Source organism: Mustelus asterias, chromosome 6 (assembly GCF_964213995.1).
Source record: "Mustelus asterias chromosome 6, sMusAst1.hap1.1, whole genome shotgun sequence".
NCBI lineage: Eukaryota > Metazoa > Chordata > Chondrichthyes > Carcharhiniformes > Triakidae > Mustelus > Mustelus asterias.
Window position 1 is genome coordinate 64,913,527 of NC_135806.1, and position 18,448 is coordinate 64,931,974.

The following is an 18,448-nucleotide window of genomic DNA, read 5'->3' on the forward strand; positions in this document are numbered from 1 at the left end:
TGGGAATGCCTCAGAATTAAGGACCTCTATCGTCTTCCATGCACCTGATTTGCTGGCCATCGTGTTCCTCCGCATGGTCTGGGGCTCCTCACAGTCCGCATTTGAGTCACTGTTTCACTGTTCGATGATTCCTCATGTCTCTCCATGTCCTTAGCTTCCATGTGTTCTTGCCACTAGCGAGCTGGATTCTGTAGAGCCCAGCACATCATCACAATCAAAGAGAATCTACCTGGAGCATATTGTAATGCAACAGCGGATCAGTCAAGGCAACAAAATTTCATTCTCAGAAGACCCAAGGTTCTCTCTATGGTTACCCCTTGTTGGTATTGGTTGGCATTGAACCTCTCTTCTGCAGGAGTGCGACGATGCCCTGAGGGAACTCATAAGGCACCTCTTCAACAAAGAGCCCTTGTCCTTCACTAACCACCCATCAAGTTTAGCAGCGGATGTGAAGAGCTGCAACATCTAGGAGTAGCTGAGGATGTAACGAGTCCTCTGACACCATTCCCCCTTTTATTGAATTTTCTATATGTTTATTACGACCTCCGCTACCTTCTCCTAGCTTCTTTCACTATCCAAGAATGCAATCCATCCAGGCTTGGTGTTTTATCCTCACTAAAAATGTTTGATTAATCAATTATCTCCTGGCTTTCTGTATTAAACATCTTTTTTTTTCTCTCTTTTGACGTCATGTCCATCTTATTAGTTTGCTTTTATAACAATTGAGGCAAAGTTATCCTTCAATATTTTCACTATTTTACTGTCATAACCTATGAGTTTATTTTATGGATTTCTTCATGGCTCTCATTCCAGCTTAAGTTTTCTTTTTGTTGTTCATGTGTCCACAGAATAGTTAATTTTTTATTATATTCTTGAGTAATTTTATTGTATTTGTTGTTTGCCTTCCTGATTGTTTTTGATTTACATCCTAACCCTTTTTCTATTTCTTAATTTCTTTCCTAACCGTTTAGTCATCCTCTCCTTGATTACCATGTATTAACTGTACGACTTTCTTTAGTTTATTTTGACCTCATCTCTTTATTCATCCACATTGTCCTATTATTAACTAGTTTTGGCTTGGTTTTTAGAGAGCCTTGAATGCTATTGATTGCCTTCTTAAATATTTCCATTTGGTGTTCCATCTCTTTCTCAAATATTCTACTTAAATTCCTATTAGACTGATAGTTAAGCATAAAACAGCTGGTTGTAATCTCTTTTTTTTCCAAAGTTAGTTTGATTCTGCACTAGGATTATTTTAATTTTATGAGCTTGACTCCATCTTAAAGCAGGGTTGGCATGTCTGCAAAGCTTTGGTTTCCCAAACCACAAAGTTAGTTTGTTCAAATTTCACTGACTTCAATTTCTTCTTTGAAGAAGCCACATAACATAGTGTTGGAGGAATGTATTGACCTCACCAACTGCAGTAAAACTCAATGTGCCAAATGGATAGAGAAATTTTATTGGGCCTGAATGTCCTCAGAGTGGTGTTCAGCGTCTGATTGCCACTCCATGCCCAGTTTTTTTTACCTGATTTCTTTTCCCAGCCTGTTTTGCCCGATCTGCAAAGTCAAAGTGAAGGAGGTCATGCTTTCTTTTTTACAGCACCAGCTGTGGTAAACCAGGTACGTTTAAAGGTTCAGCGAAGTATAAAAAGCCAGGGAGAAGATAAGTGTCTAAGGCATTGGTGAGCAACCTGCAGCCCAGGGGCCACATACAGCCCATCTGGGTTCTGAATGCAGCCCACGAGACACTTTGTTGACCTTCGCCTATGGACATGGTTGTCACGTTCCACTGATTTCCATCCACGTAGTTCTTTTCCTATTGATGTGACTGACGTGATACGCATGTAAAGCAAGGGCAAGCGAGGTGTTGGATGCTGTGAGAGCTGTGCACTCCCACTGCATCCAAAGCATAAACATTTATTTTGATTTTACCATTTGAAGTTCTATTAATATAGAAATAATTAAGCATTTTCGATAACTCTATGAAATATTCAGCCTGTATTAAATATATTTAATCTTAATCATGGGTCATAGTTAGTGAACATGCCCTATTTCAATCTTGTAGCCCACTGAGATGAAGGAGGGCCATTCATGCAGCCCTCTCCCAGCCTAGGTTGCCCATTAGTGGTCCAAGGTAAGTGGATAGAATTTGAGGAGTGGAGGGGATTGGAGGCCAGGGAGGGGAAATCATAAACTGGGAAGGGGAAAGGGGTCAGAGATCAGGGGGTTGGATGGGGGGGAGGGCGTCGGGCCTGGGGGATGGGGCCTGGTTACCGGGGGGTGGATGAGGATTGGGTCTTTTGATGGAGAAGGTGAGCTGCGGGGAGAGGCGGGTCTCAAGGTGGGGTTGGGCCTCAAGTTAAGCCTGGTTAAACCTGGGATGAGAGGGATAGATGAGACACGAGGCAGCAGTAGCAGTCCTGTACAGGTGGGGGAATCCCATGGGGTGGATAGTTGGGGAGTCTGGAGTGCTTGGTGAGGGGAGGGGGGAGAAGCAGTTCCCTAGGTGGTGGTGCGGGGGGGGGGGGGGGGGGGGGGGGGGATGGGGAGAGGGGGTCTGGGTGTCCTGTGAGGGGTTGGGCTGAGTCTGTACAATTGTTATTCAGAAATTAGAAGTGGTTTCAAATCTCCTAACTTTTCCTGGCTAACTACTGGTGTAACCCTGTTGGAACCACCTGAAGTTTGCAATTTAAGTCACATTTTCAGTTTGATTCCAGTGTAGGGCAGTTGTCCAGCAGAGTTTGCACTGCTGGGCAATTGCTGTGCAAACCTTTGTCGGGAACCTCTGAAGAGGGTTTCTGAGTGCATTTTGGGGATACTTCAGATATGACGCTGGGAAACTTGGAAGTTAAGACCGTTTATTTTTTTAATGCATGACTGCGTTATCGAGAGCTATGACCTGATTTATTGACTAAACTGTGGGGTGCCAATTTGTGTTCATAGAACCATAGAAATGATGCAGCACAGAAGGGGGTCATTTGGCCCATCTTGTCCATGTCGACCCAAAGACACTCAGGTGCCCTTTTCTAATTCCATCTTCCTGCACATGGCCCATAGCCCTGTAACTTACAGTACATAAGATGCAGATCCAGGTACTTTTTAAACCACTTTAGGGCCTCTGCCTCCACCACCAACTGAAGCAGTGAATTCCAGACACCCACCATCCTCTGTATAAATATGTTTTTCTCATATCCCCTCTGATACTTCTGCCACTTGGCTTTAACCTATAACCCCTGGTTTTTGAACTGTCTGCCAATGGAAACAGGTTCCCTCTCTCTACTCCTCACAATTTTTTATACCTCAATCATGTCACCCCCTCAGCCTTCTCTGTTCCAAGGAAAACAACCCCAACCTCTCCAATCTCTTCTTATGCTACAATTCTCCAGTCCTGGCAACATTCTAGTAAATCTTCTCTGCACTCTCTCCAAAGCAATTATGTCCTTCCTGTAATGTGGAGACCAGAACCCACACAAATCTCCAGTTGTGGCCTCACCAGTGTCTTATACAGTTTCATCATTCTATTCCTACTTTTGTATTCTACATTTCTGCCAATGAAGGGGAACATTCCATATGCCTTATTTACAACCGTATTTACCTGTAGTGCTACCTTTAGGGACCTGTGCACTTGCAAGCCAAGATCTGTCACTTCATCTACCCCTCTCAGTACATTCCCGTTTATTGTGTATTCCTTTTTGCTGTTTGACCTCCCTAAATGCATTTACTAGAGTTGAACTCCATCTGACACTTTCATGCCCACTCCACATATCCATCCATATAGTTTTCCTCTCCACTATCCGCCACACAGTGTAGTCTGCAAATTTCCCAATTGTGCCACCCATGTTCCAGTCCAAATCGTTAATATATAAACAAACAGCAAGGGTCCTAACACTGAACCTTGCGGTACATCACTTAAAACAGCTTTCCATTCGCAAGGGCAGCCATGAACTATTACCCTTTGTTTCCTGTTACTAAGCCAACTTTGGATCCAATTCACCACATTACCCTGTATCCCATGTGCTTTTGCTTTTTTGACCAGTCTGCCATGTGGGACCTTGTCAAATTCCTTACTAAAATCCGTGTAGACAACATCCACTACACTACCTTCATTGATCCTCCTCGTCACTTCCTCAAAGGATTCAATTAAATTTGTAAAGCTTGACTTTCCCTTAACAAAGCCATGCTGACTATCCCAGACTAGTCCATGTCTTTCTAAGTGACAGTTTATCTGATCTCAGGATTGATTCTAACAATTTTCCCACCACCGAAGCAAGACCAATTGGCCTATAATTGTTTGGCAATTCCATTGTACCCTTTTTAAACAATGAAACCACATTTGCATTCAGTGCTCTTATTTTTTTGTTACTTTGTCTTTGAATTGCTAAAATCTAGATTACAAGCTTTTCTCTGTTATGGCAATTCTTTCTCATTGTCTTTCTGGGTTTTTAGGGATACTTTGCTCAGCAGTTTTCTTGACAAGTTTTCTTTTTCTCGTGATGTTATGATTCTGTACTTTTGTGGATGTTATTCTCCAAGTTTTGAATTTGGTTCATACCCTGTATAAGAGTTAAAATCACCCAAACAGGTAAGTAGTTTGGTTTTGAATCAGAATTTCCATAAATGACAATTCAGCGTTACCAATTGGCCAAACTGCAGCATAGACAATTTAATTATTATTTAATCGATTCAATCTCCAACAAAAAACTGAAAACATTTCACACAGTGAGGGTCGTGCACAGGGGTGACAACACTTACAAGTGTACTGCTGTGCTGAGGAATGCTGGCAGTAAGTTAATAGTTTGTTGCAATGAATTCCAAAACTGGAATGCATTTTGTCATTGGATCAAAATTCTCTATTATTTGAAATAGTTGAATGCTTGGTCAAGGAACCATATACAATGGTTGGTTCGCTGGATTGAAATTCTTGTTTTAGATTGTAATGCATGCATTCTACATAGAAACATAGAACATAGAAACCCTACAGTACAGAAAGAGGCCATTCAGCCCATCGAGTCTGTACCGACCACAATCCCACCCAGGCCCTACCCCCATATCCCCACATATTGTACCCGCTAATCCCTCTAATCTACGCATCACAGGACACTAAGGGGCAATTTTAGCATGGCCAATCAACCTAACCCGCACATCTTTGGACTGTGGGAGGAAACCGGAGCACCTGGAGGAAACCCACGCAGACACGAGGAGAGTGTGCAAACTCCACACAGACAGTGACCCAAGCCGGGAAATCGAACCCAGGTCCCTGGAGCTGTGAAGCAGCAGTGCTAACCACTGTGCTACCACTGTGCTACCGTTTGATTTGATTTGATTAATTATTGTCACATTTATTAGGATACAGTGAAAAGTATTGTTTCTTGCGCATTACACAGACAAAGCATACCGTTCATAGAAAAGGAAATGACAGAGTGCAGAATGTAGTGTTACAATCATAGCTAGGGTGTAGAGAAAGATCAACTTAATGCAGGATAGGTCCATTCAAAAGACTGATGGCAGCAGGGAAGAAACTGTTCTTGTGTCAGTTGGTACATGACCTCAGACTTTTCTATCTTTTTCCCGACGGAAGAAGGTGGATGAGAGAATGTCTGGGGTGCGTGGGGTCCTTAATTATGCTGGCTGCTTTGCTGAGGCAGCGGGAAGTGTAGACAGAGTCAATGAATGGGTGGCTGGTTTGCGTGGTGGACTGGGCTACATTCACGACCTTTTGTAGTTTCTTGCGGTGTTGCGCAGAGTAGGAACCATAGCAAGCTGTGATACAGCCAGAAAGAATGCTTTCTATGGTGCATCTGTAAAAGTTGATGAGAGTCGTAGCTGACATGCCAAATTTCTTTAGTCTTCTGAGGAAGTAGAGGAGTTGGTGGGCTTTCTTAACTATAGCGTCAGCATGGAAGGACCAGGACAGGTTGGTGATCTGGACACCTAAGAACTTGACGCTCTCGACCCTTTCTACTTTGTCCTGTTGATGTAGACGGGGCATGTTCTCCTCTACGCTTCCTGAAGTCAATGACAATCTCCTTTGTTTTGTTGACATTGAGGGAGAGATTATTGTTGCCGCACCAGTTCACCAGACTCTCTATCTCATTCCTGTACTCTGTCTCATCATTGTTTGAGATCTGACCCACTACGGTGGTGTCGTCAGCAAACTTGAAAATCAAGTTGGAGGGGAATTTGGCCACACAGTCATAGGTGTATAAGGAGTATAGTAGGGGGCTGAGAACACGGCCTTGTGGGGCACCGGTGTTGAGGATGATCGTGGAGGAGGCGTTGTTACCTATTCCTTACTGATTGTGGTCTGTGGGTTAGGAAGTTCAGGATCCAGTCACAGAGGGAGGAGACCTCTGTAATTGACTACATTTGAAAGTGATTCTGTAATTGCAGGGAATGTACTTTGGAAAATTGAAGACATTCAGCATTTGATTGGCTGAAACTTAATTTTAATTTAATAGATCACTCCCAGTGAGTGCCAAATCCCTACTTAAAGTGATGGATTGCTAGAGTTTCCCTATGTCTTTTGGCATTGTTCCTTGCTATTTTTGTCAATCAATTCCTACAATTGTTCTGTAAATTTGTAATAATCATTTATGTTGGCTTGGAACTTTCTGTGTGCTATGTATAATTCTGAATTTGCTTAGCATTGCCAATCATCCATTAGATGGTGATTTATTTTGATCTGATTTGGTTGAGGATTTATTTGTGCAACACCAAATGGGCCTGGAGTGTGCTGTTCCTAAATTTACTTTGGGCGTGGGTAGTGGATTTATCTTCTTCCTTTTGAAACACATTTAAATACATAAAATCTTTCAAAACCATCTGAAAGCTTTTTTGTGTTCAGTCATCAGGACGGTGTATGGTATCCGGGAAGGAAGGTGGGTAGCAATGGTGTTTTTGTTATGAGGGGGGATGTTGGGGTTGGCAGGGGTTGGGTTGCAGGTGAGGGGATGCTCAAGCAACTCATCGGCTACTGTCTGTGTAGCATCTCTGCCATATTTAACCTCCATCATTAGGAATGCTTTTGTACAAATGGTTGCCAGTCCTGTGGTGAGTGTGGTTGGGATCAGGCTAGGGGTCTGACCTTGTTGGGATCTTGCACTCATTTTGATAGGTTCCCTGCATGTGTGAAATGAGTAATGGCAGTGTAAAGCAGGAAATGAAGAATTCAGCAAGGAAGCAGTTACAGAAGCATTTTCCACTTGAGGAAAGGATCTTTTTTGGTAGCAAAAGGAATAGATATGAGAAGTGATTTGGGCAAAATACCTCGTTTGATAATGATTCCCAGGGTCTGGCCCCAGGAGGTGCAGCTAGGCATGCTCTAATCATAGAATCACTACATCCCAGAAGGAGACCATTCGGCCCATTGTATGTGCACTGACAACAATCCCACTCAGACCTTATTCCCAACAACCCCATGTATTTATCCTGCTAGTCCCCCTGACACTAAGGGGCAATTCAGCATGGCCAATCAACCTAACCTGCACATCTTTAGAGTGTGGGAAGAAACCGGTGTCTCCGGAAGAAACCCACGGAGACACACGGGAGGACGTGCAAACTCCAGTGACCCAAGGCTGGAATTGAACCTAGGTCTCTGGTGCTGTGAGGCAGCACTGTACCACTCTGCCACCTCTTGTTAAAGCTAACGGTCAAATGCACAGATGGAGGTCATTGAGAAAATAAAGAGCCTCCCATCAATTCAACCAAACATCAAATGTGCACAAAATGTTCTTGTGTCAGAAAAGTGTATAGGTAAACCTATCCAGATTTGGAAATTTTTACTATTGGGAAAAACATGCATGGAATGAACACTGACCCTAAAATTCCAATGGGTTCATTCAGTCTCCTGTCATACTTGTGACAATGACCTGTGGGGGGGAGGCGGGGATCCAGAGCTAGGGAGTCATAGTTTGAGGAAAAGGGGTAAACACTTTAGGACAGAGGTGAGAAGAAATTTCTTCACCCAGGGAGAGGTGAATAAGTGGAAGTCACTACCACAAAGTAGTTGAGGCCAAAATGTTGTGTGATTTCAAAAAGGAATTAGATATAGCTCTTTGGGCTAAAGGGATCAGGGATATAGGGGGAAGGATCAGGGTATTAAACTTGATGATCAGCAATGATCATAATGAATAGCCGAGTAGGCTCAAAGAGACGAATGGCCTACTCCTGATTCTATTTCCTATGTATGTTTCTATGTGTATGTGTTTGGAGTAAATAGATAAAGAACTGTTTTGGGGAGGGAACGTTATAAAAGAATTGTTGCCAACAGACTGGGTGAAGATTTTCCAAATAAATAACAAACATTGTTCTTTATTGTAGGTAAAGAAAGTGAGCGCCTGCATATAACGTGAGGATATCAGCTTTCACCGCTGCAGCTGAGACCTGGGTGGCTGTGACTTTGTGATGACTGAGAAGGTGTTGTGAGTTCCACATACTTGCAAATTTATTATGTATGGTATTTCTGCTATTTGTGTAATTGTGCACTAAGTTGGCACTATGACTATCGAGTACCTGCTTCTGCAGATCAACAAGGTGTCTCGGAGAGAAGAACTAGCCCAATGTTACAGAGGAAATGGCTTCCTGCAAACAGTGAATGTGATTGGTGGAAGTCATCCACTCTCGGTACCATTTAAAATGCAAACATAGAGCAATCATTGTCATTATGTGTTTAAGTTTTGAAAGTGCTCAGTTTACCAGCAATTAAAAACATTTGCTACATTATCCCTGGAAGCAACATCCAACTGGAAATCAAAAGGAAAATTGTAAAAGCAACTTACCAGGCTGAGGTTACATGCAAATCTACAACAAAGTGGCTAAGAACCAGAAGAAACTTCCCATGTTCAGGTTTTTACAAAGTTTTTCAGCATTGGGTGGAGAAATTTTATAAGTAGCTAGTTTGTTGATGTCATGACATTTAGGTGTACCCAAGTCCCATTTTGCACTTTTGAAACTGAACAGCAGACAGTATTTGCATTGCAATCTGGGATTAGCAGTCCAGGTATGATTTGTTATTATGCTATTTTAATGAAGAAATTAATCCACTCAAACTAAACAGGCTTTGTTAAAATGCCAAGCAATGCCAAATTTTACTTATACACATCTTAACCATTACGTATAGAAGACTTTTTACTCCCAAATGTCACTTCAAGAAATGCAAACTTAACGTAGATCTTAACTGGTGAGGTTGGGGTTGGGGGTGTGTGGTAGGGCTGTGCAGGTCAATTATGTGTAGTGGACTGATAGAGGTCAAAGTTTTTTTTTAAACTTACAGGCCTCATCTACATGGCCACATGAAATGGGCAGAAAGCTCTAATGGGTCAATAGATGGGACAAAGGATTTGGGCAGCCAGTGATCAGCAGCCAAAACCAATGTTATCTGTGGGCAGGTAAGTCACAAGTTGAGGGTTTAGGAAAGGAGGGAAGTCCTGGATTGAGGAGGCCTTGACTTTCCTTTGTGTGGCACAAAGCTTCTCCTGACCCAACAATTCTTTCATTTTCCTTAGCGGTCTCTTCAGAGCCAACTGTATATGTTCCTTCTATATTTAGATCCAGGTTAGAATTCAATCACAGCCCCATTGATTCCATAGGACCCTGCAACTTGCATTCATTTATGAGCAAAAAAGAAAGAGACTTGCATTATATGGCACCTTTTACAATTTCAGGATCTCCTGAAGAGGACTACAACCAATTGAAGTGTAGTTGCTGCCTTTTTTACTCCTTTCACAGAACATGGACATCGCTGCCTCGGCCAGCATTTTTATTCCCGTCCTTTATTGCCCTTGAGAAGGTGGTGGTGAGCCGATTTCTTGAACCACTGCAGTCCATGTGATGTAGATACACCCAACGATGTTGCGTGGGAGGGAGTTCCAGTGTTTCCACCCAGCAACAGTGAAGGAATGGTGATATAATTCCAAGACAGGATGGTGTGTGGCTTGGAGGGCAACTTCCAGATAGTGGCATTCCCACGCATCTGTTGTCCTTGTCCTTCTAGGTAATAGGTGTCATTGGTTTGGAAAATGCTGTCAAAGGAGTCTTGGTCTGTTTCTGCAATGCATCTTGTGACTGGTACATAATGCTGCCACTATGTGTTGGTCACAGAGGGAGTGGATATTGAATTGGTGGATGGGATGCCAATCAAGTGAGCTGCTTTGTCTTGGATGATCAAGCTTCTTGAGTGTTGCTGGAGCTGCACTCATTCAGGCAAGTGCAGAGTATTCCATTACATTCCTGATTTGTGCCCTGTAGATGGCCTGAAACCAACGAAATTGACCACACATCAAGAAGGCAATCTCAACTAGCTGCGTGTGGGCAATCCCCTAGGAAGAAGTCTGTTGCCACTTAACATTCATTTAGACTGATACTGACAGAGGCTTTGGGTCAGCTTCCAAAGCTTTCTGCAACTCGCCAGTGAAAGCGAGGCAAATGCACAACACCAATTGAGGAGAATGAAGCAATCTTAAGGAAATCTGCCCAAAGAATATTCACCATCTCTCTTACCTGCCAGTGGTAATATTTATGTTCACAGTACATGTGCTGAGAGGTTACTTGAACACTTCACAGGTGGCACTGGCACTCTGGAGGTTTGGTGGTCTCATCCGCACTCTGATCTATCAGAACAGCTTAGGTGTAGTTTATGCTGCCGAAGAGTGGGTGTCAGATGAGGGCCCAGATGACCAACAGCAGCAGCGGCAAGTGCAGATGCTTGCTGCTCACATACTTACAACTTCAAAGAGGAAAGAGGAGGTACAGCTCTCAGGACGCACTAACTGACACATGCAGTCTACAGGCAAGGGTAAACAGCTTTAACATCTCTGATCCCCAGTGTCTCATGAGGCTCAGGATGTCGTGCCAGGTGGCATTATGATACCCCTGGGTAAACCATAAACCAAAATAATTGAGGGAAAGACGGTGTAGTGACAATATCGCTGGACTAGTCATCCAGATACTCAGGTTCTGGAGAAATTAGTTCAAGTCCCATCGTGGCAGATGGGCAATTTAAATCATTAATAAATCTGGAATATGAAGCTAGTCTCACCAGTGGTGACCATTGCAACTATAATTGATTGTTATAAAAAGCCGTCTGGTTCACTGATATTCTTTTGGAAAGGAAGTCTGCCATCCGGCCTGGTCTGGCCTACAGCTGTCATCAGACCCACAGCCAATGTGGTCAACTCTTTAATTGCAATGGCCTATCAAACCATTCAGTCCAACAGCAATTAAGAATGGGCAACAATGTTGACCTTGCCAGTGACATTCCATTAAAAAATGTTAAAAATCAATACATTTACTGAATGACCTCTACATGATGAAATTACAAACATGATTTCACCTTTTGCAGTTTTAGTTTAACACAAATCAGAACCAATGCAAATTGTACATGAATTAACAGGAAAATGGCCCTCCAAATGAAAAGGCAAATTTCTCTTTAAATATCAATTAATGAAGATACTTCTTATGCAACCACAAGCACCCACATCATCCCCTTACAAATGTGGCATCATGTGCCATGTCACATCTTTCAAACTCAGCCTCTAGTACATAGGATCTCTCACTTACCTACTCAATCCATTCAGCCCTTGAATTAGGTTCACTGACAATCGTACTCCATCTAAGATGCCTGGATATGGTTAAAACCAACAAGGTACATGTCTATGAACAAGAGAAGGCTGAGGGGGGATATGGTTGATGTGTATAAGATTGTGAGGGGTATGGACAGGGTGAGTAGGAAGCAGCTCTTCCCCTTGGCTCAGGGACCAATCACAAGGAGGCATAGTTTTAGGGTGAGGGGCAGGAGATTCAGAGGGGATTTGAGAAAAACAAATTTCACTCAGAGGGTGGTAAGGATTCTGGAATGCATTGCCTGGGAAGGTTGTGGAGGCCGGAAACCTTACAATCTTTAAAAAGTATTTGGATAAGCACCTGAAACATCATAAATTCAAAGATATGGGGACAAGTGCTGGAAAATGGGATTAGTGCAACTTTAGTGGTAGTTATTGTCAGTGTAGACTTGATGGTCAGAAGGACCTTTCTACACTATACAACTCTACTGCCGGAATTTTACCGCCTGACCCACCCAAGACCAATGGAGAATGCTCTTCTGTGAGCCTCGCCTGCCCCAATTCTGGGCAGGTGATGCGGTAAAATTCCGCCCTATGACTATGAACTCTCTCTCACTTAGGTGACATCAGTCCCGATGGTATAACTTTCCAGCGTTCCTTTTTGACTCACAAACCAAAAATATTTGGTTCACAATCTAGTCTTCTGATACAAACTCTCAGCTCTTTCGCACACCTCATCTATTCACATTACTTTTAGGACTCAGTTCCTTTTCCCCAAGCACTTCTGGAATTCTATTTTTCTTCTTACTCCCAAACAGAAAATGGACTGGCTTGCTCTTAAACACAGCAGCAGTTTTGATAACTGTGTCCGACTGCAGCACTTCTTTATGTATGTGTCTATGTGCTGACCGCTTTCTGCCCTCCAGCTCTCCTTTGTATCTGCCAGCCACATGGCTTCTGGTCTTAACTTCATTCCTGTTGGTACTGCTTACAGATCAAGATTCACCAGGCACGATTTTTTATTATCCAAGAAAATTACAATTGATCCTATTACAATTCATGCAAACTCTTCAAAGTTCTTTTCAAGCATTCTGAACAACAATAAGAGTTTCCAGAGATTTTTTTAAAGACATTACAAATTTTCCTTATTTGTATTGCTTCCAGGTCAAAGGTTGTCACTGCGATGACAGGCATTTGCAACCTGCTGGAACAACAGCTGGTGACGACTGTGCCAATGGTTGGCAAAGTCTCCACCACTCTCATTTTATAACCTCTGGTCGTTCCAGGGTTCTACCAGAGACTGTTGCTGAATCTCTTAGTCAGCGGTGTTGGGTTTTCCTTTCGGAAAACCATAATAGCCAATTATTCAACATTAACCCATTCTGGTGGCAGTAATTACACTACATTCAACATGTGCAAGACTTGATACATTACTACAAGACCACTTTACTTCGGAGCTTTGAAATCGACTTGAGAAACTCCCTCAGGATCACTGCATTTGGCAAACAAAAAACAATAGGATTCCCTTTGAAAGCGAAGAAATGTCATAAACAGAGAGAAAACACAATCAGAGGAAATGCCAAGCCAACAACTTGTCCTCAACTCAGTTGTCGGAGGTATCCTGCCTTATTTGCTGAAGAACTTTCCAGGTGCAGATTAGACTTAAGACCATAAGACCATAAGACATAGGAGCGGAAGTAAGGCCATTCGGCCCATCGAGTCCACTCCACCATTCAATCATGGTTGATTTCAACTCCATTTACCCGCTCTCTCCCCATAGCCCTTAATTCCTATAAGACTATAAGACTTAACAGACATCTCACTAGAAGATGGCGTTCTGCGAGGTGAACTCAGAATAATGATACCCAAAATGATGAAGAAGAATCTCTCCAGAAGGTACATGGGAATGAATAAATGTAAGCTCAGAGTCAGCTCAGCTCTATAGACTTTGACAAAGACACCAAAAGACTGGTGTCTATGTCCAATGTATGTCAGAAGCACAGAAATATACAATGGCAGGAGTGATGTTCACCATCCACAAGGAGTGCAGAAAGAATTACGCTCAGTGAGCTTCAGCATTTTGAGTTAGAAGTATGATCATTTCTACTTATGGGAACTAGAAGACATAATGGAGTGTGTTTCTGGCATTCCTTGATAGATGGATAGTGTTATTCAGCACATGACCACTTTGCAGCAGTAGATGTGACACCACAGGATATACATTCACAAACAATTAGGATTTTTTAGCTCTTGGCAAGTAATGCAATATTACATGGTATTAGCATACAAAGTGTTTTATTGGTCAGGGAATTTTTAGATAATACTGAAGTCTGTAGAAGAGTTAAAACAAAGAGATTTAATGTGGTAGGGAGTGTGCTAAACAATGGCAAATGGCACCTAACTTAGATAAATGCAATATCATATATGTTTGTAGGACCAGCATTTAAGATGTTAACTGTGGCTCAGTTGGTAACGCTCTTGACTCTGAGTCAGAAGGTTATAGGTTCAAGATGTGAGCACAAAGCTCAAGGCTGATGCTCCAGAGTGATCCTGAAGGAGTGCTGCACTGTCAGAGATGCTGGCTTTCAGTGAGATGTGAAACTGAACTCCTTTGTACCTATGCATAGTGGACATAAACAATCCTACGAAGTCAAGTTGAAAAAGAACAGGGGAGTTTTCCTTGGTGACCGAGCCATTTTTTATCAATCATAAAGGAATGGATAATCAGGTCATTGTTTATTTGCCGAGTATGGGAGCTTGCTGCATGTAAATTAGATGCTGCATTACCTACACCGGAACAGTATCTATCTTACAAAAGTATTGAATTGGTTGTAAACTGTGTTGGAACATCCTGAGGTCATCCAAGGGTATATACAACTACACATATTTCTTTTTAGAATATACATAATTTACAGCAGCGATACTGATGACGGTTGAGGGAGAAAATACTTTTGCTGTTATTGTACACAATGATTGAAGTCTTACAACCAATGTAAAGAATCTGTAGCGAAAACATACAAGGTTGTATTACTGAAACCTATTGATGCAAATCAAAGGAAACCTTTCTATCATTGCAGATTGTTGGTTAGACTATTATTTAGCTTGGTCAGACATATCCTGGGTAATATAGTGTCAAAGAACAAAGAAAAGTACAGCACAGGAACAGGCCCTTCAGCCCTCCAAGCCTGAGTCAATCATGATGCCCTAACTAAACTAAAAAAAACCTTCTGCCCTTACTCGGTCTATATCCCTCAATTTCTTCCCTATTCATGTCCTCATCCAGGTGCCTCTTAAATGTTGCTAATGTGCCTGCTTCCACCATCTCCTCTGGCAGTGTGTTCTAGGCACCCATCATTCTCTGCGTGAAAAACATTCCCCGCACATCTCGCTGCCCTTGGAATAGGTCCAAAGGAAAGCTACAAGAATGATTCCTGGCTTTGAGAACATCAGGCTTAAAGAGCTGGGTCTATTTATTCTAGAACAGCATTGACTTAGAGGTGCCCTGAGCGAGATAAAAATAAGTCAAAAGGCCGGATTGTGTGTCACTAAGCAGTTTAAAATAAACAGGATAACACTATTCTAATGGAGCTAGCCGCCTATTTCAAATGCAGAGGTCTTGAAACAAAGAGATTAACATTTCTCTTGGATAGTATAGAGCATCTGTATTTATATAAATGTGTTTTTGATTCTCCTCTTCATGTTTTTACCTTGGTAGCAGTGCCTCTGAAAACTAGAATCATATCCAAAAGAGCAATGTAAACATGGGACTGCAGATTATCAGCAGCAGACTGATGCCAGGGCCACAGGCTGTCATGAACAATCTCAAGGGAGAGTTCAGTGTCACTGATAGGATTCAGCAATGGGGTAGTGCTTACCTTTTGGAATATCATAGGCTCTTTATCATTCTGTTGACTCTGCGAGCTATATTGCTGAAGCTGTTATTAGTCCGGCTATGACCAGATTGAATGACAACCCTGACCTCTGAAGCCTTTTATTATTGATGACTGCAATCTCATTCCAAGATCTGAAATCTGTACCCTCAGAGCTGTTTGAAATGTAGACCTGTGTCAGATATGGACATAGCCTCAACACTTTACAACATTGCCCCATGTTATTGCAACCACAAGTCACTGAGGATCTAATATAGTCACTGTGCTAGAAATCCTGGTCCATTCTAGTAACTATGCTGTCCAGAAAATTCCTGGAATACTTCAATAACAACTTATGTTCATATAGTGTCTTCAACACAAAAAGTCCAAAGACACTTCATTGGTGTGGTAAAAAACAAAACACGAAAGGAGATATCTGCTGGAAATTTACTGCCTCACCTGCCCGAGGCTCTCAGATCCCGCCCAAGACCAACAGAGAATGCCTTCTGCGAGCCTTGCCTGCCCCGAATCTGGGGTGGACGAGGCGGTCAAATTCCGGCCATTAGGTCAAATGACTAGAAATGTGGTCAAGGAGGTGGGTTTTAAAACAGAGTGTAGAAAGTGAGGTAGAATGTAGAAAGGTTTAGGAAGAGAACTCCAGAGTTGGGGCCAAGGCAGCCACACGTGGTGGAATGGTTAAAATCAGGGATGTTGAAGCGACCAGAATTAGATGAGCCAGGATACCTCAGAGGGCTGAGGAGCTGGAGGAGATTACACAATAGGAAGAGGTAACGCCATTGAGGGATTTAAGAATTTTAAAAATCAAAACTGTATCAAAGGCTGCAGGCAGATTGAGAAGGATGAAGCGGGACTATTTAACTTTATCACAGTCACATCGGATATCATTTGTGACTTTGCGATGATGTGATGCATCTGTTGGATGGGTGAAGAGAGTCAGCATTCTTTCCACTCTTGTGATTTTGATTTGATTTGATTTATTATTGTCACATGTATTAGTATATAGTGAAAAGTATTGTTTCTTGCATGCTATACAGACAAAGGATACCATTCATAGAAAAGGAAACGAGAGAGTGTAATGTTACAGTCATAGCTAGGGTGTTGAAAAAGATCAATTAATGTGAGATACTTCCATTCAGAAGTCTGATGGCAGCAGGGAAGAAGCTGTTCTTGAGTCAGTTGGTACGTGTCCTCAGACTTTTGTATCTTTTCCCTGATGAAAAAAGGTGGAAGAGAGTATGTCCAGGGAGCGTGGGATCCTTGATTATGCTGGCTGATTTTCTGAGGCAGCAGGAAGTGTTGACAGTCAGTGGATGGGAGGCTGGTTTGCCTGATGGACAGGGCTTCACTCCCAACTGTTTGTAGTTTTTTTGTGTGTTAGCACCATATGCTAGTTTGCTTCTCATTTTCAGCCCACACCACAGGCCACACCACCTTCTTAAGTAGGCACAGTGGCACAGTGGTTAGCATTGCTGCCTCACAGCTCCAGGGACCCGGGTCCGATTCCAGGCTTGGGTCACTGTCTGTGTAGAGTTTGCACATTCTCCCCATGTCTGCGTGGGTTTCCTCTGGGTGCTCCGGTTTCCTCCCACAGTCCAAAGATGTGCAGGTTAGGTGGAAAGGCCATGCTAAATTGCCCCTTAATGTTAGGGGGACTAGCCAGGGTAAATGCATGGGGTTATGGGGATGGCGCCTGGGTGGGATTGCGGTTGGTACAGATTCGATGGGCTGAATGACTTCCTTCTGCACTGTCACGATTCTATGATTCCAAACAAACCGTGTTACAAGTTGTCCAGGAGACACCAGCTGGATCTGATCATCACCAGACATGAATCTCTGAACAGCGTTCCCAACACAAACAACAACTACAATATTGACAGTAATACAGATTATTCCCTGATATGCACTAAGGTTAGGATGCAAAGCTTGAAGCCATTTTATTTAAAGCAGAAATTCTATCCTCGTATCACCATCAGTCATACTGCCTACCCAAATACAGAAGAACAGTTGTTCAGTTCAATTGAACAGGCATTCTCTGGCATCCCCACACAGTGTAGAAGCGAAGCAGCATCTACAATATTGCACACTCAATATATGGGAACCAAGAGTGGAAAAGTGCTGTCTGGTTTGAGGCTAAGATCACTGCAATTAAACCTGCCATTGAAACCAAGCAGTCCCCTCTCATTAATTATAAGAGCAATCCAAGCAAGAAAACTCATAATGCATTAAGAACTGCTTAAAGTCCAACAGACTGTTAGGCGGCATGTCGATGACTACTGGTTACACCTCTGCCAGCTTATCCAGATGTCCTTTCACACAGGGAGTGTCTAGAGGATATATGAATGGCTTGAAAAGACAACAGGTCCATCAACAAAGAAAACAGCTTGATTGAAAACAAAAGCAGGGGAGCTCGTCACTAAATGTAACCAACTATTGGTGAGGAGCTCCTGTGTCTTTGTTTTCAATGGGGCCATTTTCTTTGCTGATGGACCAATCGCAATAAACAGGTGGGTGGAAGACCATCTTGAGGTGTACTCCAGGAAGAACAGTGTCACTGAGGAAACTCCACACACCGTAGAAAGCCTCCCTATCATGGCAGTGCTGGGTATTGAACACACAGTGGAGGAGATTAGCAAATCTGTTGACTCACTTGCCATGGCCAAAGTTCCAGATGTTTTGGCTATACCACCTGAACTCATCAAGCAAAGGAAACCAGCACTCCTGCAGCATCTGCACAAACTTCTATGTTGCCGCTGGAAGGAGTGGGAAATGCCTCAACATATGTGTGATACAACAATTGTGACTCTATAAAAGAACAAGGGCAGCCACAGCAATTGCAACACCTATCGAGACATCTTCCTGCTGAGCATCGTTTAAGAAGTATTTGTCTGTGTTCCCTTTGCCAGACTGCAGTTCCTGGCTGAATGCATCTATCCCCAAATCCCGGTGTGGTTATGGAACTGAAAGATCTGCAATTGGTATGATCCTCGCAGTCCAAAAG